Raw genomic sequence first — 27,439 nt, 5'->3', positions numbered from 1 at the left:
AGGCTGATGCACCACAGGTGGAGGATTTCAATCCATTGTAAACCCAGGGCTATTGGAGATGTGCAAAACTGAGAAGAGCAAAGGGGAATTTTTTTTTTGGCAGAGGATAAAAGCGTTATTTCCAGTCAATCAGAGGGGTCATAATCACTGCTGAGTGGATTGATGCAACATATGAGCTTTATTTTTTGAACTGGATGCTGGCTGTGAAGATTTAATGCACCCTGGATGAGTTTTTTATGTTTGTACAACCATTTTCTCAATAAATTTTGGCTTTTTTATGGGCTCTCTTGCTGACTGAGTCAAATCCATTTTAGGCTGTTATTCCTATGAATGATTTATGACAGCACATTCATTGTGGTGCATCTATCAAGATTATGAGCACATCATCCTGCCTCCACTCTCCCCACTGGAGGTAAGTTTATTGATACGGAACAGAATCACAAATTTGTCTGCTTTGCAATGTTTACATCACGCAGCAACTCTCATCCATCTGCCACATTCATGTCTTATAATCGGAATATCTTTAATTACCAGGTTGTGACTTAAATAACATCGACATTGAGGCTAAGATTTAGTAACTGGGAAAGCTCTGACTCTGTGCTTCATGCAGTTACCTACAAAACTGGGATTTCTCGTGTCCATCATTTCTATTGTGACCATTCATTCCACAATACAATCATTGTGATCGATACTTTTTGATAGGGATACGATTTATCCCTATAATATATATATATATATATATATATACATACACAAACAAAATACATATTTTTTCTTTCTCTGGCTCTGTGTCCATATCCACCAACCAAAATTGTTCACCCTGGACGGGTCACCAGTCCATGGCAGGGCTGTGGGAGGAAGCTGGAGTACCAGAGAGAGCCCATGCAGGCACAGGGAGAACATGCAGACTCACACAGAAAGATCCCGTGCCCGAGCCGGGGCTCGAACCCGGAACCTTCTTGCTGGGGGGTGGCAGTGCTGACCACGGCACAACCGTACAATATTTTATTGTAAATATAATTAGATCAGTACTGAATGTGTTTACATATACTAATTTAGCAAACATAAATACAGATTATGTATGTTTTTTGGCTGACACATGCTTGGAAGTGTACTGTATCTTAATATGGAGAGGGGGTGTCCAAGCCTTTTGAGCAGCAGGCTCGCCAACCAGCCTGTCAGCTCATTTTCTAGAGAGCCAGAGAAGGCCAGAGTTGGGGGTGGGATCCCTCAGCTCTTAATCACCTCTGGCATACAACTCCTCCCGTACGAAAGTTCCAAGACTTCACTCTAGCTGCTGGAGGACAATCTGGCTCATTCAAATGATGAGGATGCAGGTGCAGAGCTAAGAGGAGGCAGGGAGGATCAATGTGGTCTCCTGCCACATGCCAGCAAGTCCTAGGAATATATATATATATATATATATATATATATATATATATATATATATATATATATATATATATATATATATATATATATATGATCTTCACACACATAAACTCTATATCTCCAGAGAGCCATGAGGGAATTTCCTCACATTTGAAACAAATGTACACTTGGACTCACGGAAGAACTGAGAAGGTTTTGGCAGTGAAGGATCAAAGATCAAGGTCACTGTGATCTCACATAAACACACATCTCAGAAACACATGGCGAGAATTTCAGACTTGAGGATGAACTGAAAGGATTTTGGTGGTCAAAGGTCAAGGTCACTGTGACAGACACACATTGCAGACGCACTCAACTGTGATGTTGTGTTTTTCATTGTCAGATGATCTGGAACAGCGCCATTGAAAATAAAAATTAACTGAGTGTCTTGTCATTGGCGGGGGGCAGACAGAGTTAAATGAGTTTATGTCTGTTTGAAGTGGATACTGGGGAGTGTAATGAAACAGACGTTGAATAAAGGTGATGTCATTGTTGGACCATCATTGGAGAGGTTTCATTAATGCCGGAAAGCTTTGATCTGCTGCGTAGAGAGGCTGACAGGAGAGAGAAGCTTGAATCACAACCTTGATTGGAGTGTGCCGCTTGTGTGAGCAAACATTCTTAGCTTGGCAGATGAAACCTAAATTAATTATGTATCACTTGCAAACATCCTTGTGTTGCCTCATGCTGTTTCTGCAGAAGGCACCTTAAGTTTATTCAAGGTTTTTTTCCAGAGGTGAGGAAATGATACGTTGGCTTGAACTCGTCTTCTTGGGGAATCAGTTGGGATACCATGCACAGACACACTCAGACGGTGTAACGCCCCGTAGCGATCGCCCACCCCTCCTCAGGCCATGCTCTCTCTGAACCCAAATTAATTGCCTCCTTTACTGCGTCACATATAATTTGAACCTGTCTCTCCGTTCTGCAATTCAATCTTAATTGCTAAGTACTGCAATTTCAGGAGTTGTTAAGCAAACGGGGCATATGATGGATGAGTCTGTGGCTGTAAACACACAATGACTTAATCAAACACCCTCTGCAGCTCTCCCAGAGAAAGTCAGGAACTCATCTGCTCTCGTCCCAGGAGAGGGGTTCAGTAGAAGACAGGAACTGTTACCTGACCCTATTGTCTGTTTAGTTATATCCTTCCACCAATCTGATGAAAAGCGGATTCTTTCCTGCACTTAAAAAGATGGACTGAGCTGGATTGCCAGCCCCTTGTGTGTTAAACGCTCTAATTCTCACCGTCTCAGCCCCGTGTCTTGTTTATCTCTATTTTATTCATTAGAGCAACAGATCCCCAATGTCACTCTCTTGTTGATTAACTTGTCATTTTTCGCTTGATGTCTCTCTCAAACATTCTTTCTGCTTTTTATCAAGCTGCTTTCTCTGTGTTTTTTTGGACTCTCTCAGCCTCTTCTCCAGGTGGGATTTGCACTGATTAACACCAGATGTGGCCTGCACTTCTGTGTCCACCTGACCAAGCCTGGCTTGGGAAGATGAATCACTCGCAGGCAGCTGTTTCTATCTACTCTCTCTCTTTGCAACCATCTCTCACTCTCCAGGCTGGCCACTTCAAAATGAAAGAAACCTTAGATGGGTTCGTGTGCAGGGGTTAGTTGAGGTTGGTTCTCTGTCACTAAAAACCTGTTTAACAAACCCTATTTTACCAATTTATCACAAGTATGCTTGCTATTTGCTACTTCTGATGGAGTTCCGAGGTACAGCATGAGGTTGCAATTGCAATAATGCAAAAATACTTCATCTAGTTGGTATTGCTGTTGTAAAAACAATACTTAAGTGTACCTCTGCTGTGATTTTTTTCCTTTTACCGGTTTTTAAGTGATTGAAACATGAAGAGGTAAAACTCCAATTCATTTCTGTATGATATTTTTTTGAAGGTGGTGTTTCTCAGCTGCTCAAACCTCCATAGGACCTCCAATTTTTTGTTTGTTTGTTAACAATCCAAATTTAGCAGATTCTACTTTTTCCACTCAAATTTATTCGATGAAAAATGACGCAGGCTGCAGCTGAGATACAAAACGTCATGTCAGTATCACAAGAGACAAGAGTATAATGTTCAACCACAGTGACCAGCTGGTGGTGGTGCATGAGAAAAATGTTCCTTTCGCATACTTTCAATTAGCGGCTTTATTTGCTAGAAATGAACAGGAAGTGTCATAGAGGTAACAACTGTAGGCTGAAGTCCACTACCAACTTGGCCCACTTCTGGGTCATGACCCAACAGTTGAGAACTACCCTTATTAATATCATTCACATTTTATTTTTCTCGTGATCGTTGATCCTTGGTATTCCTTGTTTTCCATGTTCGGTCATTCTTCTTAATTAGGACTGACATCTGCTGATACCGATGTGGATTCTGATGTCGGGGCTCATTTTTCCAGGATGGTCTCATAGTTTTTGTTGCCCTTATGTTGAAGGTTACATTAGGAGGCTGCAATAAACCAAACAGCACGAATACAGAGAATTGCTTTGAATTTAAATGTAAATGTATTTGACCTCTGTGTATGTGTTTAGGGATGTATTTCATGTTACGTCACAGCTTCACGGTCCAGCCATGGATTGGAGTCAGAATCAGTCCATTAATACTCACCTTCATTGGGACATTTGATCTGTGCGTGAAGTCAGCTGATATGTGACTAAAGTCAATATCAGCACCAGTTCTGAAATTCACGTTCTGATGCCCCATCTCTAATTCTTCTCTATTGTATCTCCATGTCTCATGACACAGCCCGTTTTGTTGTAAGTTCCTGTTTTATTTTGAAAATCTCCTTTCGTCTATGATAGCCTGTGTGTTTCCAGGCGTCAGTGCTTCAGTTTTGGTTTGCTGTGTCAGTCCTTGTGGAGTCTTCTGTGTTTTTCTTGCCTGCTGTTCTCTCCTTTTGTTTATCCAACCATTTCACTTCATTCTTGACAACAGATGATTCGTTTTTCAGTTCGTCCTGACCAGCGTCGCCACCCTCCCTACTTGCTATGTGTTGCCTTTTGCAACTTGTATAATATCAGTAACAGCTAAAAATTGCAGTTATCCCTGTAGTTTAGTTAAAAACTTAATTATAAACTTTTAATTCACTGCTTTTGGATGAAGTCTAGGGTTTTGTAAAGAAAAACTTTATGTGAAAGGTGTTTAATTTGTGTAATTTTAATTTTGGCCTCACATAAAAAAGTGATTCAGTGTATTAATCTTGTTGTATGGATCAAAAAACAAACAAATCCCAATACATTCTTATACTGATTCACTATTCTTGCAGAATTGCAATGCAAATTTAATCAGCGGTGTTGTCATAGTCTTGATTCGTCGCAGCCCAAGTGAAAAGATTTGACGATGAAAACAGGCTAGTTTTCTTTGGTGATGGTTTGTGCTTGACCACTTTGTCCAAATTATGGAAGCCATTGTGTTAAAGTATAATACAGTTGACTAATTTAGACCAGTGGATCTCAGCCTGGGGGTTCAGATGCATTCGTCACTTGCCAGATTATTTTCGGGATGTCTCTGTCCTGGCATGGAGAGTTAGTCTGTGAGAGCCAAAGAGCTTCTGCAGTTAAACAATGAAGATTCGTGTGAATACTACCAAGTACCACAACAACAATAAAAAACAATTCTTATACTAAGGCATGTAGGACTACGGCATATACTTCTATTTTACATGTTAAAAGGCCAAGTAAGCCCCTCAGTAATAAGATCATTTCTTTCCATTCTTTAAATAAAGTAAAGCACACATTAGCAATACTGTAGTGGTGCAGTTATTTTTTTAGTGTAGGGTTAGTTTTTTCTTTACATTTTTGCTAAAATGGAATTTGTGATTCTTTTTTTGGGCCACACAGTTTGGAAGGGAGGGTTGCAAACCTCAAACTGATGATCTCCAGGGGATCCTGTCTTAAAAAGGTTGCGAATGACTGTTGTAGGGTGTCAGGAGGTTCAATATGTAAGAGCTGATGCAGTAGCAATGCTTTTAGGAGGAACTGAAATCGTTGACAGAGAACCACAAAAAAAAAGATTGTTGGAACTCATTAATGTCATCGTGGCTCAATGGGGCACTGACACATTCGGCCAGTGTTGTCGAGAGTTTTCATTACAGCCACGTAACAGCTATCATCATCACGATGTGTGAATAAATCAAAGCAGAATCCATTTTCTCCGGAGCCTTCAGGCTCCTCGCATCCCAGATCCCGGGTTCTGCTGGAGGAGGCTCCAGACCTGAAGAGGCTCAAGCTGCCACCCGTAGCCCCACCTGCTCAAGTCCCTGTCTGTCCATCAGTCTCTCCTCCTTTCCCTCTGTCCCTCTCTTTCCTTCTGCGTAAATGTCTTCCTCCATTATCTGTCTTTGTCTCTACCCCACACTCCTGCTCTCTTTCCCCTCAGCCGGTCAAAGCAGAAGGCCGTCCCCACTGATCCTGGATCTGCTCTGCCTGTTAAAAGGAAGGTTTTCATCGCCGCTGTTGCAGGATGTGCTTGCTGATGGAGAACTGTTGGGTGTAGGTTCATTGAAGGAGTGTGGTACTGGACCTGCTCTACCTGTAAAGAGTCATGGGAGAACTTTTGTTGGGATTTGGTGCCGTACAAATAAAATTGAAAAACAAATCAAATGCAGAATCATCACATGTCCCGTGATGCTGTTAATCATTGCACCCTGTTAGACCAAAGTATTCATGCATTCTCTTTCATGAGCAATAGGTGCCATATACATGTAGCTGTTGCCTGATGAAACTATCTAATAGCTAAAGTAATCAGTAAAGTTTGATTCAGCATGTAGCCTGAAATGTATTCAAGTAAAAAAAAAAAAGAAAAAGAAGGATAGATGGGACAAATCTGCCGAGAACAGGTTGGAACTGATTGAGGGTAGAAACCTCACGACTTTCTGAGAGTCCCATGCTAGTAAAAAAAATTATATCTCCCAAAAATGGCGATGTTCTGGGAGTTCCTGATATGTTTATGTAAGAAGATCTTCCCGCCTGGAGAAAAGAGTTCTTAAGGATTATGTATAGCACTCTGAATTAGTCTTCTCCACAAGATGACTTGGGTTTATCTATTGAGAGCGAATAAACTCTCTGCATCTGGACTTTTTCCTTTCACCTGTGTTTTATTTCCTGGCTGTTTTGGGACTTCTGAGAGTAAGATTGCTCGTAAGTAGACAAAGGGCCCTATTTTAAGCGTGGTGCAGCCTCTTCGGTCAAATACAGGCGCCATTGCTCGTTTCAAGCCAGTGAAAATGACCTTTTTACACCTCTTTAACAAATGAACATCGCTCCATCTGCTCCCATAGTTGCTTAAATATGTTAATGAGGAGTGGTGTGGTGCTCCCTGGGCTTTAAAGGGAATGGGACTCTGGTTGGTTTGAGTGATGTCATTCATGAAACACTCCAGGAATCTTTAAGTGTCTCAGGACTGCCTCTTTGCACCGTGCGCCATGGTTGCACGCTGATGACGCGCCCTCTAAATACCACAGTGAAGCTGAACAAGCTTCAAGCAAATACATGGCACACACATTTTCTTTCATCTGCCAACTGCCTAGCGTCATAGGTCGCTTAAATAGGGCCCAAAGTATTCATGAGGAGTTCAGATACTTTTACTTGCCTGGATCGGATCTCGTTATCTTGGACACCGGGTCCCTGAATCTGGCTAAAAGCAGAATGGAGAGCTCTTAAAGCTGAAGACGAGTGAACATGTTTGTGACATCAGTGGTTAAAGGGACACCTCAGCTCATGTTTGCAAAAGCTCCTGGCTGGGCTCATTGTCATTCTCCATATATGCCTCGCATGAGGAGCTGTGTTTTAGCTCTGATGGATGAAAGCTATATTAGCCTAATGCACATAATACATTAGGCTGATGGGAACATTTCAGTCAATTTTCCATGAGTAATTTACATAGTGAAGGGTATAAAAGCACATGAGCTTTGTAGCATCTACAGCAAAAAGGCTGCTAATTGCCATAATACAGCTGTTTTCTTCTGTGTTTGAAATTGCTTTCATGCAGCTGCAAACAGCCAACCAAACAAGTTTTTGTTCTGTGTGGGATGTCTGCAGGCAAACTCTCTCTGGAAGGTGCCTGATGCAGTGCTTCTCTCTCCTTTTGTCCCCTTGTTTTTCATCCTCCCCCTCCTCTTTCTTCCTTCCTTCAGAGGAAAAGGAGTTATCTTTTTTCACCCTCCCTCTGTTCCTACTTTCAGAGCACGGTGTTTGGTAGGTGCATGTGAACGGCAGGTGCAAATGGTGCCTCATGCGGTTCATCCCCCTTCGAGAGAAGTAACCACTTCAGGACTGCATAAAAGAATCTCTGTGTTTTTGAGTGCAGCTTCTCTCCACCCACAAAGTCGGGGGATTTAGCCGAATCGTAGGGCTGTGCAGCAGGTTTTAATGATGTTACTACCGTCAAGTGTTTTTTTTTTTTTTTCTTCTCTCAGTTGAGATGTGGGGTAGAAGAAAAATAAGTGAGGAAACAGAGATCAAGTCTTTTGGATAATGAGGGATGGAGGGCTTGTATGTGCGTTGTTGGGGATATTCTCTCAGAGCTGTGTTAGGAAGCTTCAAGTTTCAGGATTATGGAGAGCACATGCTGGACGCTGCAGGGAAGCTGCTTCAGTCTCCTGCTCGTGTAATTTTTGTATGTTGAATACGTCAGAGTTATGGCCACTGAGAGCTCTGGCGTTGGCTTTTCACGGCATTTTAAATTCCAGCACTGAATCCAACTTCTCCTAAAGCCAGAATTTGATCAGTTTTAATCAGCAAGATTTGGAGGTAAAGTAACCGAAGATTGAAGATTGATTGGAGGTCAGTAATCACCTTTTGTTCAAATGCAGAAATGCTAAGGGAGGTTTTAGTGGTCAGTCAACTGGATCTTTATTCTGCTGGCTTGCCAGAACCGCAGAAGCCTTTTGGCTACTTCTGGCTGCCTGCAGGCTATCCACAGCACCCCACTGTGCACTTCACTCTGCACCAACAGACTGTAATTGGAACACTGAAGATCGCTTGCACGCTAATCAGCGTGAGAGGACTTTTCCAACAAAAATAGTTTTTAATGTTATGATTGTGACCAAAAGTTTAATCATCACTTTGACTATTGAAATTATTATTATTTATCATGATTCTTTCCATTATTTTCAGGAACCAGATATTTTTATTTTCACTGAATACAAATATTTTGCTCCACAAACACCTCTGCGGTCAGCTCCAAGTTGTGCGACATTCGTTTTAATGAGTTGTACATCCAGACTCTTAAACTAAAATATGAATATATTTGTACTCACCTTTGGCCTAATAGAATGGGATTGGACTGAAAGTTACAATGATGGTGCACCGTGTTGCTGTTATTGGTGTCTGAAGTGCCACGGACAGGGACTCAGGGAGGTGAGCGTTATTGATGTTATTCCTCTTAGCATTCATGGATTCCTTGAAGAACAGTTTGTGATGTTTTTCACAGGCGGCTGAATAAGTCAGTCGTGCTGCTTTGCGTTACAGACTCAAGTCTTCAGCGCTCTCTGCATGTGATGTCCTTGTGCATCCCCTCACCCAACTTAAGAATACTCCTTAGCAACAGATGCTGATTTGTTTCAAGGGCCTAGATCACCTACTATTCCACACATTTGTTATTCACTTTGTTGCCTGTTCTTTCTTTTATTCCTCTTCCCTTGGCTGCAGCCACGACAAGAAGGGAAATGTTGTTAAAGGCAGCATGACAGCTCCACATAAACACCTCCCCCTAGTGGCTGGCTTTTGAAGTGCCTGATTTGATGATGCGCAACAGCAGAGATTCCTACTGATAGACTTTTTAAATGTCAAGAATGCATTTACCGTCAATGACTAATTAGTAGCCCGGGCGTTTATTTTGCCAAACCGATGTGGACCCTGGGCGTTTAAAAGAGACCAGGCGTCTGTTGGTAACAGGCTTTTATTTATTTTGGCACTGGCCAGCACTGGGCCTTTTTTTTTTTGTGTTTAGCAATAGGTATACAAGGTATAACAATATACTGTAGTACTTTAAAGAACAGCAGTGCAAATATCAAGATTGTCCACAGAACACTTTACACAAGAACACTTTATTAGTAAGAAAAAGGCCGTGACAACTTGAGGCCCGTGGACTTCGACTTCCACGACAGTCTCATGCGGCCAAAATAGCAGATCTACACATTCACAACGCGTCGTGTAGATCTTTTTTTTTTTCTTTATCTGCATGGAACCATGAGCTTGAAGATTTGCTGTTTGCGGTGCGCTAACGTCATGCGACATAAATGACTGGTAAGTTAAAATAAATTGCAAAATATTACATGAAACCAAGTTAAGATAAAATGAATCTCAAATAATGGCCCCCAGGCGTTTAAACGAACCTGGCGTTTATTTGAGACAGGCGTCTATTTTACAAAATGAGGTCGGACCCTCGGCCATTATATGAGACCCGGCGGCAGTTTGACACGGGGCTATTAATTGGTCATTTACGGTATTTGTGGTATGAGGGAGCCAAAATTGTGATCAAGATCAATGTCCAGTACAACACACAACCAGAAACAACATAGTAGAAATCAGCGCACATAAAATACTCCATTGATACCAACATATACTGTATACAGGCTATGTTCCATTCACACAAAGAAGACAGTACTGTGACCAAAAAAACAGATCCCCAGGGTTGGTTAAACTGAATGAATAAAGACCCCCAATATAGCAATGAAATTTTAAATAGAGTCGAGGCCTAAAACACAAGTCAGAGATGGTGAAGGGTTTATTATCACATTCTATATAATACTGCTTTAAAGACTTTTGTGGCATGCAGTAAGAGGTTAATTAACACAAAGGCTTATTTGGCCGTTGATTAAAAAGAATCGTAAAAGGAAAATTTTAAAAATAGTATGCAATAACACCAAGGCCACATTAGTCGCAATTAAATTTGTAGACCTTTATGCTTGATGATAGAGGAATGTGAATAATTAAATATAGACGATTTAATATCACATCTGTATTTAAAATACACGAATCACAACACATGTTATGCAGTTTAAAATAGCAATCACAGAGTACTCCCCATTCATGATACCTGCTACTGCAGGGAGGGCCGATAAAGAGGGGACCAAGTGTTTCAGACTCTTGGTGGGCAGAGGGGAGCTGTTTAGTTTTGGTGAGGGACTGTGACTTCACTGGCATAGAAACAACGATGCAAAGGGATGGAAAATGGAGCAAACTTTCAACAAGGGCTTTTTATTCATGCTAAACTGAACCGCATGCATGTCATAGTGAGATGAACCCATAACCCAGAGTGATTTCTGCCATAGTTTGTTCCAACTCTGCCCTTTTATGGTCTTTCCACACCAGATGTGCTTTTTCAAGCAGTTAATTTGCTTGTCAATACGTTTCCAAAGGTTCACACAAGCTTATGTTAATTTTACATTCTGTACTACAGAATAAAATGTTAGAGTACCACACATTAACACACATTCATGTCTCAAGAGCTGCTAACTACAAACATCATCATACTGAAAACACATCTATTAAGCTAGTTGTGATGATGTCAAAGTCACATGGTAACACTAGTTCCCTCTTCTGTATGTCAACAAAATACATTATCACTATTCAGTATTTCATCGAGCGTCACTCGAATATCGCGCGCAATGTAGTACAAACTATGTACAATGTACAAGCTAAGGCGACATGGAATCACATCTAGTGGTGTATTTAAATAGCAATGTTAATTCTCTATCATTTCTCCATGCCACTTGGTCAGCTGTGCAGTTTGAGGAGTGAAAGCTAACACTGATGCATTAGCTGCTCAAGGCTGCTTTAATTGAGTTGCCATTTAATTACTACAGAGACCCACTTTAGCTTAGTGAGCAATCAGATAAAACACTACGCTCATGACACAAGGTCTGAGATTGCTTCTGTCAAAGATAGAAGTACATGAACGCTCACATATTTATATAACACTTGGAGCACATATATGCGTGGTTGTCTCCCTCGCCACTTCATTACTTTTATTCCCTATGTGGTGTTTGAGTTCTGGCCTGGTTTATTTCTTAACTGTGACCTTTCTCCCATTTGTCACCACTCCTTCAATAACACAAGTGACCTTTGCACTAACCTTAAGAGGTTGTTGCTGAGATAATGGAGTGTGGGTTCAAAGGTCAGGCTACGTATAAACAGGTGTCAAGTGCTATGATGGAAATCCGTGGACATGTGAAACTGTTACGGAAAGCCAGGTAGAGAAAGAGATGGGAGCAGAACCACAAAGGTAATGGATGCTGTGGTTTCGGGTTGTGCAAGTCAAACCATCTCATCAGTGCGAGTCAACCTGGTCAGCAGCATGCATGCATGTGTGTTGTTGTGTGTGTAGCCATGCGACTGTGGACTCCTGCAACAACCACCTCCAGCCGCGTGGATGTGTTCGATCATTTGGCCGATGTAATTGCCACTGCTGTCGCGCTCTCTCTGAAGTATCTTCAGTTGATTGTGTTGTACTGGCACGGTAAAAATCACACATTTTTCCCCACCAAATGTTATTTATTCCTGTGTGAAAAAAGGTGGCGTGAGAGGAATAGTGCCAGCGGCTTCTCCCATTCCCCATTGCTGTCATATAGAATTACACGAGCCACATGCTATTTTCAATGGAAACTCCAGAGTAAAAACATGTTTAATGTTTGTTTTTTTCCACACAATATTAATATCTTTGCAATATCTTGTCAGATAATAGATCTATCATAGTAGGTTACTGTGATAACCACTGGATACTGGTCTGCTTGCACTGTTTAAAGGTGAACGTTCCAGAGCTGTTCACATTTGCTGGTGCCACATCTGATGATTTGTTGATGTACTACTCCACGCACCCTTTGGATTTTTTTTTTTTCCATTTACTAAATAGGATGTTTTCTACCTCATTCTGATTATTACATCTACAGAGGTTTGACATTTAATGGCATATTCTCACACTGCAAACCGGTTACAGCAGATAATGCACAAATGGTACATGAGCTGATTTAAAGAGCGCTTACCTGCAGGACTCAGTGTGTCTGTGTGAGCAGGCAGTGGAGACGAGGCCATCTTCTCTGTTACTGCTCACACGAAACCTGTTGTCATGCATTTGTCTTTTAAATCCATAACTGAGCGAATGAATGTGCTGTGTACTGACATGCACATGCTGGACTTATAGTACTTTGCAGATATCTTCATGATTCCGGTTGATCTGCCGGGCCTGAGATCCAAATGGGCAAATCATGAAGGAGCTCTGCGGAGCAGAGTGGTAAGAGCCTTGGATCACATAATGGAGAGGATCATGTCATACACTATTAATCAACCTGGGATTATTCATTCTTCTCCAGAAAAGAAAGGAGCAAGGCCTTGGATTCCCCACCAACAAGGGCCGAGCTCACCATTCTGCTGCTAGTTTACTTGTGGTCCCTGAAATGTAAAACACAATGCTGTTGGTTTTGACTATCATCCGAAGATGAATCGGTGCTTTAGGTGATTGCGATTCAACAAACTTAACGAAACAGTGCAGAAATATCCACGTAATCAGATTGATTAGTACTGCAGAAAGAAGAATTTGGAAGATGCTTGTTTTCTGATTGGAGTTCAGATCAGTCGCAGCATTAAATCTCTTCTCCATCAGCATCACCCAGCTCTCCCCCTCGTCTCTGGTCGCGTTGTTTCTTGTGACGGCTGGTTGGCTTCAGCAATCAGTTGCTCTTGGTGGACAAGAAGACCGTCTAATTGCTGCCAAAATACATTCAGCAACAAGTACAGTTGTCAGTAAATTGTAAAACATCTGTGAGAATGGAGCAGAGCACTGTAGCAGCTTCTTTAGAGACGAAATGTGAAGGTGCTGCTTTGTCTCCTCTGGGCGTCTTTTATCGATGCAACGTGATGAACTTAGCCGAAGAAAACAGTGGGAGGTTTTAGGTGAGTCGCTGCGATCCAGTCGGGTCTGTGTCTCTCTCCTGGGTCTGTCCTCTCTCACTTCCTATCATTCAAATAAGAGACAGGTCCAGGCTGGGTCTAGCCCCACAGGTCTAGCCCCACAGGTCCAGCCCCACAGGCCCAGCCCCACAGGTCTAGCCCCACAGGTCTCCGCTGGTCTGGTTCTGAGCTTTCAAAGGCTGTAACAAAACAATAAGAGGGTCCAGTTTGGTTACAGCCTGGGACTTTTAGGGTTTGGTCAAGAATTTATGGACCCCTGAAGACCTCTAGTGCTGAGTTTCCTCTGAATTAGGAGGATATATGTGAGAGGCACCTCTCCAACTCTGGCTTATTACTCACACTGTAACTGCCACACACTGCTATTACATCCATTTTTATTCGTTTTCCCACCTCAAAATCTTGCCGTATATAATGGAATTGAACTCTAAATTCATGTACAGGAAGAAATGAACTTGTTTTCCAACCAATTCAATACATTTATTTGACAGGAGACAATAGAACAATGACAGGAAATGAGAGGGGAGGGAAGGATGGGGAATAACTTGAGGGGAACAACTGAAGTCTCCAGCGAGGGCTACAAAGCAGGGATTTTGTGTCCTGTGATCGGTGCATTAACCTCTCGGCCATAAACCATGATACTCATTTCATACTGAGCTTTTGAAATTGATGTGTCATCTAAGAGCTTCTTTCCATTTTCATCATCGGGAACAGCATTAGTCTGAGGGCTCTCTGCCAGTGCAGTATTTGAAGACTGTTTGGTGAAAACATCCCTTTATCTTGTTGGAATCAAACTACACATCGACAGCTTTACAAGTTTCTCTGACTCTTCTACAGTAAAAGTGTTCTTGTGTGCCATGGCTCAGTAAACTGGGATGTGAGGTGGCTGTTTGTTCAATAACAGCTCCTTGCTACTGTCTGCTGTAAACTGGAAAGCCTCAGGCAGTAATTTGCTCCTAATTAGACATATTTCCTCTGCTACCCTGAAGAAAGAATAAAGTACAAACGTTTGAATGTTTGTGTGCCTTCCTCTGTGCATGTGTGTGTGTGTGTGTGTGTGTGTGTGTGTGTGTGTGTGTGTGTGAGCTCCCACTGTTTGGTTACGAGCCTCCTCACCTAGCTCATTTCATTAAACTGTCTGATTCAGTTAGTAACTTCAGCTTAATTAGGACAATTTTATTTTCACTGCTGGGTCTGATGCTCACCATTGCTAACCACTTCTTATACTGAGAACCGTGTGTGTGTGTGTGTGTGTGTGTGTGTGTGTGTGTGTGTGTGTGTGTGTGTGTGTGTGTGTGGGAGGGGGGGGGTGGTTGGGTGCACCGTGGATAGCTGAACAATTTTAGACCCATTGCAAGAAACTCCCATCTCCAGCTAGTTGAAGTCATACTGCTATCGGAAGTAGCACTACTGTACGATAAGTGTCATCATATGGTGTCAGGGGACGTCTCCAGATTCAGAGCTGCCAGGGTGATAATGATGATCAGACTGCTAATCAAACTCAGCTGACATTCATTTGCCGCGACTGGGTACTCCAAAGCACAGGAATAGGCTTCTTAGTCTGTCTGTCAAGGTGTGTGTTACAAGGCATCAGTCAAGTGTGTGACATGTTCAGTCCGGCTCTTCCACAATCAGCAGTTCATTACATCGTGTGTAACTTTGCATTACTGTCACAATACCAAGAAATAACTTCTCAAATGGCCCCTCTCTACTAAATATTGAAAAGTTGCCCAATAAATAAGCCACACCTCAAGAATTCATCTGTTGATGTGACAAAATGAGTCCCAAACGTCTAATGGGATAATGAAGTGATAACAGTGTTCTCCCAGTGTGAGCAGTGACTGATGCGTCTGTCCTGCAGTGGTTTCAGTCGGTGTGGATGTGAAAGCTGTCACCTGGAGCAGTAATGTTTGGCATGTTGATTGAAGAAGCGCTTTTTCAGAGGAGTTGAGGAGTATTTCTGAGTTCTGACAGGCACGAGACTGAAACTAGTGCATCAGGGAGACCATCAGAGATGCTGGCAGCGATTCAGAGGTCTAGAACTGCCATTGACTTTCTAATCAGATGTTATTGCCCTCGCGGTGTTGTGTTTGTCAAGCTGCAGCTCTGCAGTTTGTCTTGTGTCTGACTGGATGGCACATGCCAGTCATCTGGTCATTCAAGTTTTACTGAATTTTAGCAGCGTTGCCAAGTAGCAGACTTTGTTTGCCTGAGTGTCTGCTGTGACGGCACCACCACGGGGAACTTTGTGTATGTGTGCCTGTGTGTGTGTGTGTGTGTGTGTGTGTGTGTGTGTGTGTGTGTGTGTGTGAGGGGGGGGGCTATATGTCTCAGACTAAGCACTTTATGAGAATTCTTCCTCCTCACTTGTTGCAGTGAATGTGCCTAATCTCACGCTGACGTCATGGAGAGCAGAGTGTTTTTGTCCGACTGGTGGACACCTCCTGCTTCTCAGTTCTAAATTCTCAAATTAGCAGTTTAGAAAATCTTCTTGGTTGCGTGGGTCCACCTGTGGCTACTCTCTCAGCATCCAGCCAAAGATTTTGGATGGATATTTAATAAACTATTTTCACGAGTGATACATTTCAATCCTTGATCTAAAAAGAAATAGTTTTCAGTTCAAGCTGTCTTTTCTGTGTCGTGGTAAATTGAATACATTTCAGTTTTGAGCAACCGGTGAGACAAAATGAGAAACATAATGGACGCGTGGTATTTTCCAGAATTTTTTTAGCTAAATAGTATATGAGTTCGATGGGAAAAAAATAAATAAATAATGATGATAATAATAATAATTCGAATGTCCCAAGTTTAAATCAGTCAAATACAAAATCCTTGCCTAGTTCAAGTCTCATGTTGAGGAATAGCATCATTCTGTGTGTGATTATTAGTGTGATATCAGTCAGTCAGCTTCATGTGCCGTTGAAGGAAACAGCAGCCTTATCGAGGCAACTGACGCCACAAGAGGGATAGCAAGTCTGAGCTGCTCTTTCAGGTTGCCGTAGAAACCAGCTAGGCCTATTTGTTCCAATTTGCTCTGTGGCGCTGGGATCAAAAAGCTCGGATTCCTAAGTGCTCTCTGCATATTAGCATCTGTGTTTGATTCAACACAATAACAACATCTCTTCTCTTCACTTACTTCTGTTAATTTACTGTTAAACTGGAATGTGCTTTTCTAGACAGCGCAACGCTCCTCATGTTATATGGGATTTAGCATTTAATGGGCTTGAACTGTGTTGAACTTTGTGGTTTGTTATTGTCCAGTTGGACCTTCGCTCTATGTAAAGGCATCGCTTCCCCTCCACCCCCAACCCCAAAGTCTCAGTTTAAATGCCATTCCTGCTCCGCCTTCCCTGCCCCATTGAAAAGTTGGCGGTTTGTTTATGAGAGCGCCAGTGCTCCTTTGTGACACTGCACCCTGCTTATGAGAAGGAGGTGAGCAGCTAGTGAAAGACTCACCCTTCCCCCTCCTCTCTCTCTCCCCCCCCCCGTCTCTCTCCCTTCGACCAGAATCGGTTTGAAAAGGACAGACGGCCCTCTCAGCCCCGTCCCTACACACCAGTGATGCTTAGTTGGTGAGTACGCTTTTATCTTTTTTACTTTCATGAATTTTTTTCGACTACTTTCTTCAACTGAATTTTTAGGCTTTGTTTGTTTGTTGCACTATCTGAGAAAGTTTCTTTTCACGTCCGTGTCATCAATTGTTGCTCTTAAAGAACTGGGCTTACCTCTGGTCTTGTGAATGTCTCTGATGATTAGGGACTGCCACCTTCTTTTCCCACTTTCTCTCTCTGTCTCTGTCTCTGTCTCTGTCTCTCTTCATGTCTCATTTCTCCTCTGTGCTGAAAGTAGAGCAGGCTTTTTTTTGGTGAAAGCCCTTTATTCTGTCTGAGTGAAGTGATTTGACAAGCAGCAGTTAAGAGCAGAGAGGTGGGAGCAGGAGAGGTGGGGTTGGGGTGGGGGGTAGTGAAGGGGCTTCATACAGACTGCTAATGGATGGGTTTTACCTCTGTCTCTGTGTCTGCGTGAGTGTGAATCTGATCAACATTATACAGTGAAACGGTTTTTCAAATGAGATGCCACATGAGTCCCAAACCACCTGGTGACATCACATCCATTTAGAAAAGCTAGTCACTGTGTTTATCTGCTCGCAGTTTATGTGATAATAACCAACAATACTGTAATTATTACACCTGTTAACCCCCTTTTAGTTGCAGTCCTGGTACTATCAGACTGAAAAAAGGAAAGTGAACAGGAAATGTGCAATGAAACAAAAAATAGCACCCAGAACGTCCTGTTTTTGCAGTTTTTTTTGTTGTTTTTTTGAGAAATAATGGGGTTTTCAGAGGGCTGCACAATAAATTTGAATTTAACTGAAATAGAAAAATGGCTGAATGCAATTTTCAAATTGCAGGAAGGCAAAATATTTGCTGAAGGATAATTGTGTCGTAACACCATTTCAAAATGTGGTATTGCAGTATTCTGAAGACATCTTTGTGTTGCACAGACCCCAACAAAAACCCCACTATTATCATTTAATTAGATCTTGTCACAAAAAAATGACAATAATGATGTCAAATCAATAGTCGCAGGAATATAGCAAATCATATTGCAACTGCGATATCAGCCAAAATAATCGCAGTTCGCAGCCGTTTGACAAAATTGCATTGTAGTTAGGAATGAAGGCACAAATAGAGATGAAGTGGTTGACGAGGCCATAAAGGTATTAAATACAGCTCTTTGTGCCGTGCATGGAAATAAATTAGAATGTAATCCCTTACAGCAAGTTAAAGATGGTTGAGATAGGTGTAAGTCTTTTTAAAATAAAAAAACAAAACGATTACAAACCTCCCATAATCCTGCTGGACATGTAGTTGACTATCAAACAGTTCATGACCACTTTGATAAGTGGGACTGTGAACCGTTGAAATGCTGCAAACCAAATCAGTCTGGCACTTGGAGTAGTGATCAAGGTTTGCCTGATGATGTCATACTGGACTCACAGAACACGCACGTTGTGTTGTCTTTTTCTAGTCTTAGTAAGGACTCAGATCGATGAGAATATGGACCAGTGAACTGTCTGTTGGTACTGTAAAGATAAATTTAAAAGAGGTGGTAACAAAAAGCTTGAGATTACAGGAAAGAATGTTGAAGTGGCTTTTCAAGGCGGAAGAACGTGGAAAATCATAAATACTCCCCAACCAACATAGACAGAGGCGATCATCCTTCTACGTTACCTGTCGATGCCAACCAGCGGAGGCCACACTGCCTGGATGGAGACCGGCTTTAACTCAAGTAGAACAGACAGGACAGGTTTTAAACGGTCATAAATGTTTGCTCCTTTTGTGTTTAGACACTGCGAAGGTTGAGACATGACATTTATCTGGTCAAACAACCCTTGACTGCCCACAACAAGAACAGCAAAAACAAAAAAGCAATCTAGAAGAGCCCAGACCATTTTATGATGGTGCTGGGGAAGGTGAAAAGCATGCTCCACTTTTCCTCCATCCTCATCCCCCTCTCAGTGTCAGGATTTGACCTCCCTAAAGGCCAGCAATGGCATTTGCCTACAATTGTGCTTCCCTTGCTTGGCACTCGCCTCCCTCTCACTTACTCTGCTTGATTCAATTTGTGGCCTAAATGTTTTTTCCATCATCGGCGCAGAGCGGCGGCACTCCTCTCTCTGTCCGCTTTGAAGAAAGTCTTCTGTGTTTGTCTTGGTTCTCGCTGCTCCTCTGGAAGGAGATCAGGGAATCCGTTCTTGGTTGGCATGTTGTCTCCTCCAGCCCCCCTGTTGTTTGCTGATATTTAGTTCAGGATGACTATAAGCCGGAAGAAAACAAGCTCCTTTCAGTCCAGTGAGTGAGAGAAGGCTTGGAGTGAGAGGGACTCAGAAAAAGTGGGGGACAGGGAACTCATCCTTGGATGAGGATTCTCTTTAAAGGTTTCTGTTTGTGGCTCCTAAGGCCGAATTAAGGGAGCGACATTATCCCTGGCAAATTACCACGCTGCCTTTGTGGTCCAGCCATGGTACATTAGGGTGCCTTAAAACGTGGCCGAGCCGTGCCCATTCAGCGCACAAAAAGAGGGGCCGCTGGCAGATCCTTGGCCTGGCTGACAGAGGAGGCTTTCACATCACGCGGGGGGATGGTGATGGAGAGGGTCTCCTGAGATGAGTAAAACTTAGTGGATCCAAGGTAGACATCTCATAGTCTTGTAAGGCTGACGTCATCCAGAGGTCTTTGGTTCATACGAATTCTTTCAGCCTATTTTACCCTGTCAACAATTCAGTCAATACCAGAAAATATTTGGGTAACTCGACCCCTGATGTCATCACTTGGCCTCATCTAGAGTTTGGTTCGTTGTAGAGAGGCTGGATCTGAAGAGAACTGTTTCCAGACCAGCTGGCACTCACCCACTACCTGCTCCTTCACTTTACTCAGCGAACTAACAGTTTATTAGTTGTAGAGGAGGAAATCATCATGTTACTACAAAATTAAACACAATTTCTCAGACCTTTGTAGTTTTCAGTTGCACCCTCGGAGGAAACTGCCGCTGTTGCCAGATCTTTGTCTCCTTTGATTCAGTGTCTGTGGTGTGTATCACGGGCAGTTTTACTGTATGTGTGAGGATGGCGTGTTAGAGGAGAGCAGGTGGCAGAAGTAAGCTGGAGTTATGTTGCCTTGTTTTGAATACGATTTATGAGACTTATGATAAACCAATAGAGGCAGATGCAAGAAGTGAAAGAGCGGCTCGTTTCTCTCCACGTTGTGGCATTTTGTTACACTGTCAAGTTGCAATCAATTGCATTTGCTTCAAAGGCCAAATGAATGAATGCTGATATGATTCGTTGATTAATTTAATAGTCAATTCAAGAAATAAACCAAGGTTAATATAATTGTTGAGTCATTGTGGTTTTTCAAGCAAATAACATTCCCCTGATTCAGTTTCTTGTCACGATCGTCTACTGAATATATTTGGGTGTATTTGGATCAAGGGGCTCTTGGAAAGCCGTCTGCGGTGTTTGTTTTTTTTTACAATTTGATGAGAAAACTAGTAATCAGCAGTAATTTAGCACTTCTCACCTTCTGTTCCTCCACTTACAATTCATGAATTTATTAGTAGTAATATTCAAATATCTGGTAATGTGTGTGTGTGTGTGTGTGTGTGCAGATTAAATGCCTTACAGTTTGGCTTCTATGGGGTCGTTAATGTTTTCCATCATGAACTTTGTTTTTGACTTTTATTTCTGCTTTGGACTTTAGTTGTTTCATTTTGTAGTTCTTTTGAAGAGCGCAGAAGCCCAAGGCAGGAAACTCTTCACCGACGGCAGCGCTTTTACCATTTTGGACTGAATACACGTCAGCGATAACAGCGGAGTATAATGTTTGCAGACTGACGACAAGATGATCAAGAAAAAGTGTGCATTCAAAGGTGCTGTCATGAAGATCCATCAGTAGGTCCTGCATATTTGCCTATTTGTCTTGTAGTCCAAAATGGTGGAGAATATTACAATGGAATTAGCAATGAGCTTTCGCTGTTTCCAGTGTAAGTTCTTCAGTTTTGCCCTCATATATCAGGTTTTGTATTTACTTCCTCTCTATAATTTTGGTTCACTGCATCACCGTCAGTCCTCCATTAATTGCCTCTTACTCAATCGGCCTTCGGGCTCTCCCACCAGGTTCTGTTTGTTCTACTGTCTTGGTCAGATTATCTGGTGAGTTTGCTCAGTTTATCTGGAACTGTGAGCCTCATCACTTTGTATCTCTGGTTAGTTCATGGTGTTGCTTGTTTGTTCTGCAAAAAAAATGTCAGCTCTCTGTGTTGACTTCTGCATTTGAGTTAATTGGCCTCATCAACTGTGACATCTAGAGAATAAAATACAGAGTTTGTAGAACTGATGCCTTAAAACCCATGTTACTGAAGGGAGAAAGTCCCTGGATCCAACTTAAGTGTATCGGTGGATCCTTAAAAGTCTGCCAAGGTCTTAAATTGAGTTGAAGCAATTTCAAGTCATTAAATGATTTGAAGCACACTGACCCACAGGATGGTAAATGGACTCAATTTATAGAGCGCTTTTCTACCTTAGCGGCACTCAAAGCGCTTTACAGTGTCATCTCATTCACCCATTCACACACACACTGATGGTGGAGGCTGCCATGCAAGGCGCCAACCTACTCATCAGGAGCAATTATGGGTCCAGTATCTTGCTCAAGGACACTTCAACATGGTCACCGGGATCGGGGATCGAACCAGCGACCCTTCGGTTGCTAGACGGCCACTCTACCCCTGAGCCATGCCGCCCAATAGGATTGGCCAAAAAGGATTTAAGGTGATGTGATTAAGCATGGATAGTATTTGTTAAGCATGGATAGTATTTGTTCCCCATGCAGTGTCTTCTTTTAGCTGTTTGGGTTGACTCTGCACAGATGGCTCCTGCACTTTTCCCTGAAGGCAACAGGTTACTGGAGTCAGAAGTAAACTCTTCATTTAATGATGATGCCTAAAGCCAGCTCAGCCAGTCCACGGGGAAAAAACAGAGATATAACTGATATCATCAGCTCCAAATTTTCTCATGTTGCTACTTTCTTTTCTGACCAGGAAGTATGGGCAACATTAACAACAGTTTAACAGTGAAATTCCTTCTGAATGCAAGATTCAAATCACTTGTTTGATGTCATTATTTGTCCAAACTGGGCCTGGAATATGATCCTTTCTAAAAGCTAAAGAACAGTACGGTATGTTAATGCTATGGTGTACATAGCAGGATTCTTGTTTTATTTGTGTATATCTCAGTCAAGGAAACATTACATGAAATAAACACAATCCTTTTTGTCAAGTTATATAAGTCTTTCATGCAGGAGATGCAGTTTGAATTACAGTGTGAGATCAGTCGGATCACCTCAAGATGAGCATACTTTGTTAACATATACCGCCATGATTAAATGGATGTATACTATGCAATATACAGTGTACTTCATCTTTTGCCTTCTTCAAACTATTGCCGCAGCAGCACTGTCACAGGTGTTAGTACAGAGAGTCCATTTGAAAAGGTCAGTCCACCTTGAGTGAGCCTGGACCGAAGTTGTGACTAGCCAAAAGCTAACCCCCTTGACACTGAGCAAGCAAGATGCAGGAACTTTGATGGGGTCTTGTTTCACAGAACTATCAGAGAAACTGTTTGAAACAAGGCCAAGATGTTCAAAAAATACTTGGCAGGCAATCGATGAACCTATCTCTATCAGCATCTTTCCCTGGCTAACACCAATCAATCGGAACAATAACGATGGAGAAGCCAAAGCGACTCAATGGCATTCTTTGCTCTTTCTCTGAGAAGAAATACTCTCCAGTTTTGATTTCACTGATACGAGCAGCATCAGTGCCAGGCTCTAAAGGAGCTGCCATTTAGCATATTTCAAATGAGCATTCACAGCTAAACCTATTTCCTCAGAGGACATGGATTGGTCACAAACACATAATGTGAAGCCTGACAAAACGGTCTGTCGCATGATCTCGTGATGTTGTAATGAAAAACAACAGAGTTGCCACATCTGCGCCATTGAGAAATGCACACACACTCGATGTCTGTCTTCAAAGCATTTATACTCATCTTTACACACACGTTCTCTCTCTCTCTCTCTCTCACTCTGTCATACGTTAATGCCTCAGTGGGCCAGAAGTAGAGCCGTATGTGCTCGAGCACTTTCCGCCGCCATTGACATTACACTACAAGAACAATATACTGTCACATTTGTTGAATTCTAGCAGAAAGTATCAGCTGGATGAGATTATTCAGGAATAGAACGTCTTTCAGCCTTGGTCCTCACTGTTGTAGGACTGCTGACTTGGACTGACAGCCACATCAATCTTTATGTTCACTTTTGTATGTGACAGTAATGTTGATTTGCAACAAAGGATTCAAGCAAAGTGCCGTTAAAAGCTAAGGAAACTACTTTGTTAAAGTTTTGTTTTAAAGGCTTGAAAGGGTTTATCTGATATAATCCATAACACAGGACCAGAGTGAAGCAATGTGATTGATTCTTGAATTGGTCAGGCATACAAGATGACGATGACTCCCGGTGTTATTCAACCTGTCCGCCACAGGCAGGATTTCTCACTTGCTGTAGGAGCTGATGTGAGAGGCATGATTGCATGGCACTTGCAGCACTTAGATGTCTCTCTGTTACGGATGGCATCCTCTACAAGCTTTGGTGGAAGTTTATTCTTGTTTCAAACATCAGCGGGGTGCTCAGACAGTGTTGATCTTCTGGGTCTGAAACACTTGAATCAAGTTTCTACCCAAAGCTGATAAATTCCAAGTGAACTACAGTGTCAAACTCTTCAAAGTAAATAAAATAAAGGGGCTGCCGAAGGCTTGGTAAAACTCCTCTGGTGTGAAATGTTTGTTATCGGCATCTTGCCTTTATTTATCATCTAATCAAATGGAAGCTTTACCTCAGTGATTGATGTCTCCTTCATTTTTTTCTTGCCAGCATAGGTGGGGGATTTTATTACTTTCACACATTGTTTCCTGGTTTTATGAACTCAATCCCTCTACTGAAGTGGAGGGAAGGCAGGGAGGAGGCTTTTGTCCAAGTGCTGTGGTGGGAACCCTGAGCCTGTAAATCCTGCTCTGATCTTTGGATCATTAAGCTGTGCCCTGAGTCCGTTGGTTCTTTATCACCAAACCTGGATTCCAAGCCATAATGGAGGCTAACTGGCTAATGATTAGCTGTCTTCTGCAGCTACTCCAGAGCTGGCCGCCGCCGCCGCCGCTGCTGCTGCTGCCTGTGTGAATGGGAGGAGGCTATAAAAGCATAAATCTAGTCTTAAATATTTTCTCTCTGTCGGACTAACTGTCTTAATCTTTTAATCTTGTGTGGGATGGAAATGATTTATGCTTATGCAAAGCTATGTTGATATAAAAAATATAGTAAATTTGCAGGTTAAGCTGCCCGTGGCCCTGAAGAGTTAAAGAGCTGCTCTTGTAATTAGTTCCTTATAGACTGAGAAGTGGTTTGTGTACAGGTGCTTGAGAATTTCAAAGAACATTTACCTCCTCGTACTTCTACCTAAGAACAGATTGCCATCTCTATAAGCAGCTTCTAGAGCAGCGTGGAGGATGATTGTCAACTGTGAAATCAAGACTGTGTTTTGGATAATGACAGCATTTTCTCCCCTCTTCAGAAATCTTTGATTACTGTTGGCTCTCCTGATACTATGCAGGCATGTGATTATGATATAGTTGGGCTCAAACACAAGAAGTCCAATATAACTATGAGCATCTCCTCGGTTACAAAGTTAACTTTAATTGGATTAGCGGAGAGAGCATGTGTGTGAGGGCGAGCTCTGTTAGGCCACACAGATTCAGATGAGGTGGATTTATGCATGTGGGTCAGGTGACGTGCTTGTCCTGTATAATTAATCAGCTGATTATCTTATGGCCAGCTAACTAGACAGGTGTGTTTTACATTATTGAGCTATGCTGTGAAAGGTGTGTTTCATACTGAAAGTAGTTATGCATGCACAATGTTTGTTTTTGTTGTTGTGTTTTTTTGGTATAGAATGATGACGGGAATGTTTGACAAGTTCACCCTCAGTCATAGAGGTGAAGGAGAAGGTGTGTGGAAGACGTTTTTGCTCATCAGAAACAACCTAGATAGGCTCCATGTTGATTCTGAGAAATCCTTTTTTGCATGTTAAATTGATTTTTAATGATAAGTGTGACTGTGAAAGATTGTGGTAATGGTTAAAAATACCTTTAATATGTCTGGTTGTCGGGACACTCAGCTCTCTAAAAGTTGGACATGCTACACACTTATCTGGGGCCACATCACACCACCTCACACACTCTTCTTCCATTTGCACAACATGCAGTGTCAAAGGAATTCTGCCGTATATGAGTTGCTTTGCCAAATGACGAAGTGGTGTTATAAAAAAAAACCCCAAATGGTTAAAGTTGTTGGGATTAGCATGGATTTAGGTTCTGCGCTTGTTGTCAGTATCAGAACACTCTAGAACCATAGAAGCTGATCAGACAAAAATCTTGCTGTGTTCTTGTTGTGACCTTGATTCATTTACACACACAACTCTAGGGGAGATTTGAACCTTAAAATATACAACCATGAACCCAGCTGTAATGCCTCGAAATGTCTCAAATCCTATTAGAAACTCTCCACGTGTTTGGGGCTAAACAGCCTTACCTGGTACAGACCACTAATCCAAAGTGATGTGCGGTCGCTCAGATTTCGGACTTCTTGGGAAGACCATTTTGACTCTCCACAGCCAGTCAGTTGTTGATTCCTGGCTGCAAACTTGGTGTTTGCAGCTTAATCATTCAGTAAGGATTAGTGGCACTCTGTGTTTTCTAATTATAGACCTGGACTGTGCACTCTCCTCCTCTGTGGGGTCAAATGTAGCCCACCAGGCCCTCAGCCAGCGGCTTACTCACTGCTACACTCAACAGCTACTTTCACCCATATAATTCTGTGCTGTTAACTCCGCTGTGCTGTTGGGCTTTATGTTTTTCTCTCTTGTCCATCTATTTCTGTTTTTCCCTTGTAGCCCACAACAAAGACTTGTTATAAGGATAAGATACAATTCAATGAGGTAGCTGTCAAAATAAATCACTTCCTGTATCAAGGAGGAAACAAGGAATTTTCAAAAAGAAAAGGACACCAATTCTTTTTTTTCCCACACACAATCAATCAGTTCCCTTTCATGCCTTTTCATGATTTTTCATTCTCTGGGAACAATGGGTTTGATTAACCCCCTCTGGGAAAGCGCATTATCCATTTCCATTACAAAGGTGTTTGGAAGACACTTGGATTTGAAACGGCTGCACAAAAAAAAACAACAAAAAAAAACATGGATCAAAAGAATATATTGATGATCTCTTGATCCCAGAAAGACAATACAGTTAAATGATGGCTGCCAGTCTCAGGGCCAGCATCTGACTGGACAACAGACCAGATGTCTGTTGTGAATGTCAGTATTATTTTGATCTTTATGTCTGTTTTGTGCCTCGTGTCTGAATGTGAAGTTGTCAGATGCAGAATCAGAGGTTGGAGTGCTATCGCCATGGTCTTCTCTGCTGGCCTGACTTTGAATAGGCCGTGGCTGCTGGTGAAATTGTTCTCTTTCCATTTTCAGAGTTCAGACAGGTTTCTCCTATTATCACGTATGTTCAATAGTTAGTAGTTCCTGGTCAATTTTTATCCGTTGGGATTTTAGTAGATGTCATGTTTGTGGTATTGACCTGCCCTCCAGCAAAGCCTTCACTGTCCTGCTAGTTTTTACTCTGTCTTGATTTTCTGGCAGGTTTCATGACAGGTGTCTATAGATTTATATATAAAATTGGAGGTCTACCACCTCTTGGAAAGTCAGTGTTTTTGCTCACTATAGTACAAGCTGCTGGTGCCATCTATGACATGACTGCCTCCTATTTGAGTTCCAGTGAGGGTAATGTGTTTGACCCTGAATTACTCTCAGAGAAGAATTTGCATCCATCCATGGAAAGGGGAAGAAAGGCAGGTTAAGTTAAGCTCCATCCATCCGTCCACCCAACCATCCATCCATCCATCCATCCAGTCATTCATTTTCCGATGCTTATCCAGGCTTGACCCATGGCAGCAGCAGTAAGGTAACCCAAAGGTCTGGCTCCTCAGCAGCGCATTCCACCTCCTTCTCGGGTACCTCAAGGCATGCTGGCCAGATGAGATAAACCCTGCTCTGGGTCTACCACAAGGCCTCCAACCAGCTGGACATGCCCAGAATATCTCCCCTGAAGGCATCCTAATCAGATGCCCAAATGACCTCAACTAACTCCCCTTGACATGAAGAAGCAGTGGTTGCATTCCAAGTTCCTTGAAGCCTGAGCTCCTCCCCCTGTCTGTAATGGCGGAAACATACCAGGCCTGTCGGCTATGGAAGTGCAGCAGAGATCACCACAGATCGCCTCCGTTAGAATCATTTGGCGCAAATGGAGCACTACTGTATGACTTACATGATGGATTGCTCTTCCCACATGGGCCCCTCAATGGAACTATGTTTAAAAAGTTTATAAGAATGATAAAAACAGGGCAATGTTGTTGTT

At 42.3% G+C, this 27,439-nt stretch overlaps 1 protein-coding gene across 7 annotated transcripts in view; it reads left to right on the top strand.

Moving 5' to 3' along the window:
• Positions 1 to 27,439, top strand: part of sema5ba (sema domain, seven thrombospondin repeats (type 1 and type 1-like), transmembrane domain (TM) and short cytoplasmic domain, (semaphorin) 5Ba) — a 190,854-nt gene that overhangs the window by 19,883 nt on the left and 143,532 nt on the right. For 6 of the 7 annotated variants that reach the window (XM_086220867.1, XM_086220868.1, XM_086220865.1 and 3 more), the window contains exon 2: positions 16,855 to 16,919. The exons of the other annotated variant lie outside the window; for it this stretch is intronic. The gene's annotated coding sequence lies outside the window, so the exon portion shown is untranslated. The remainder of the gene's footprint in view (positions 1 to 16,854; positions 16,920 to 27,439) is intronic. 7 annotated transcript variants of the gene reach the window in all.

This window comes from Aulostomus chinensis, chromosome 12 (assembly GCF_037954235.1).
Source record: "Aulostomus chinensis isolate RoL2024-O1b breed Wild chromosome 12, RoL_Achi_v1.0, whole genome shotgun sequence".
Taxonomy (NCBI): domain Eukaryota; kingdom Metazoa; phylum Chordata; class Actinopteri; order Syngnathiformes; family Aulostomidae; genus Aulostomus; species Aulostomus chinensis.
The sequence above is the reverse complement of the archived record's forward strand: the minus strand, read 5'-3'. Positions and strand labels throughout refer to the sequence as shown.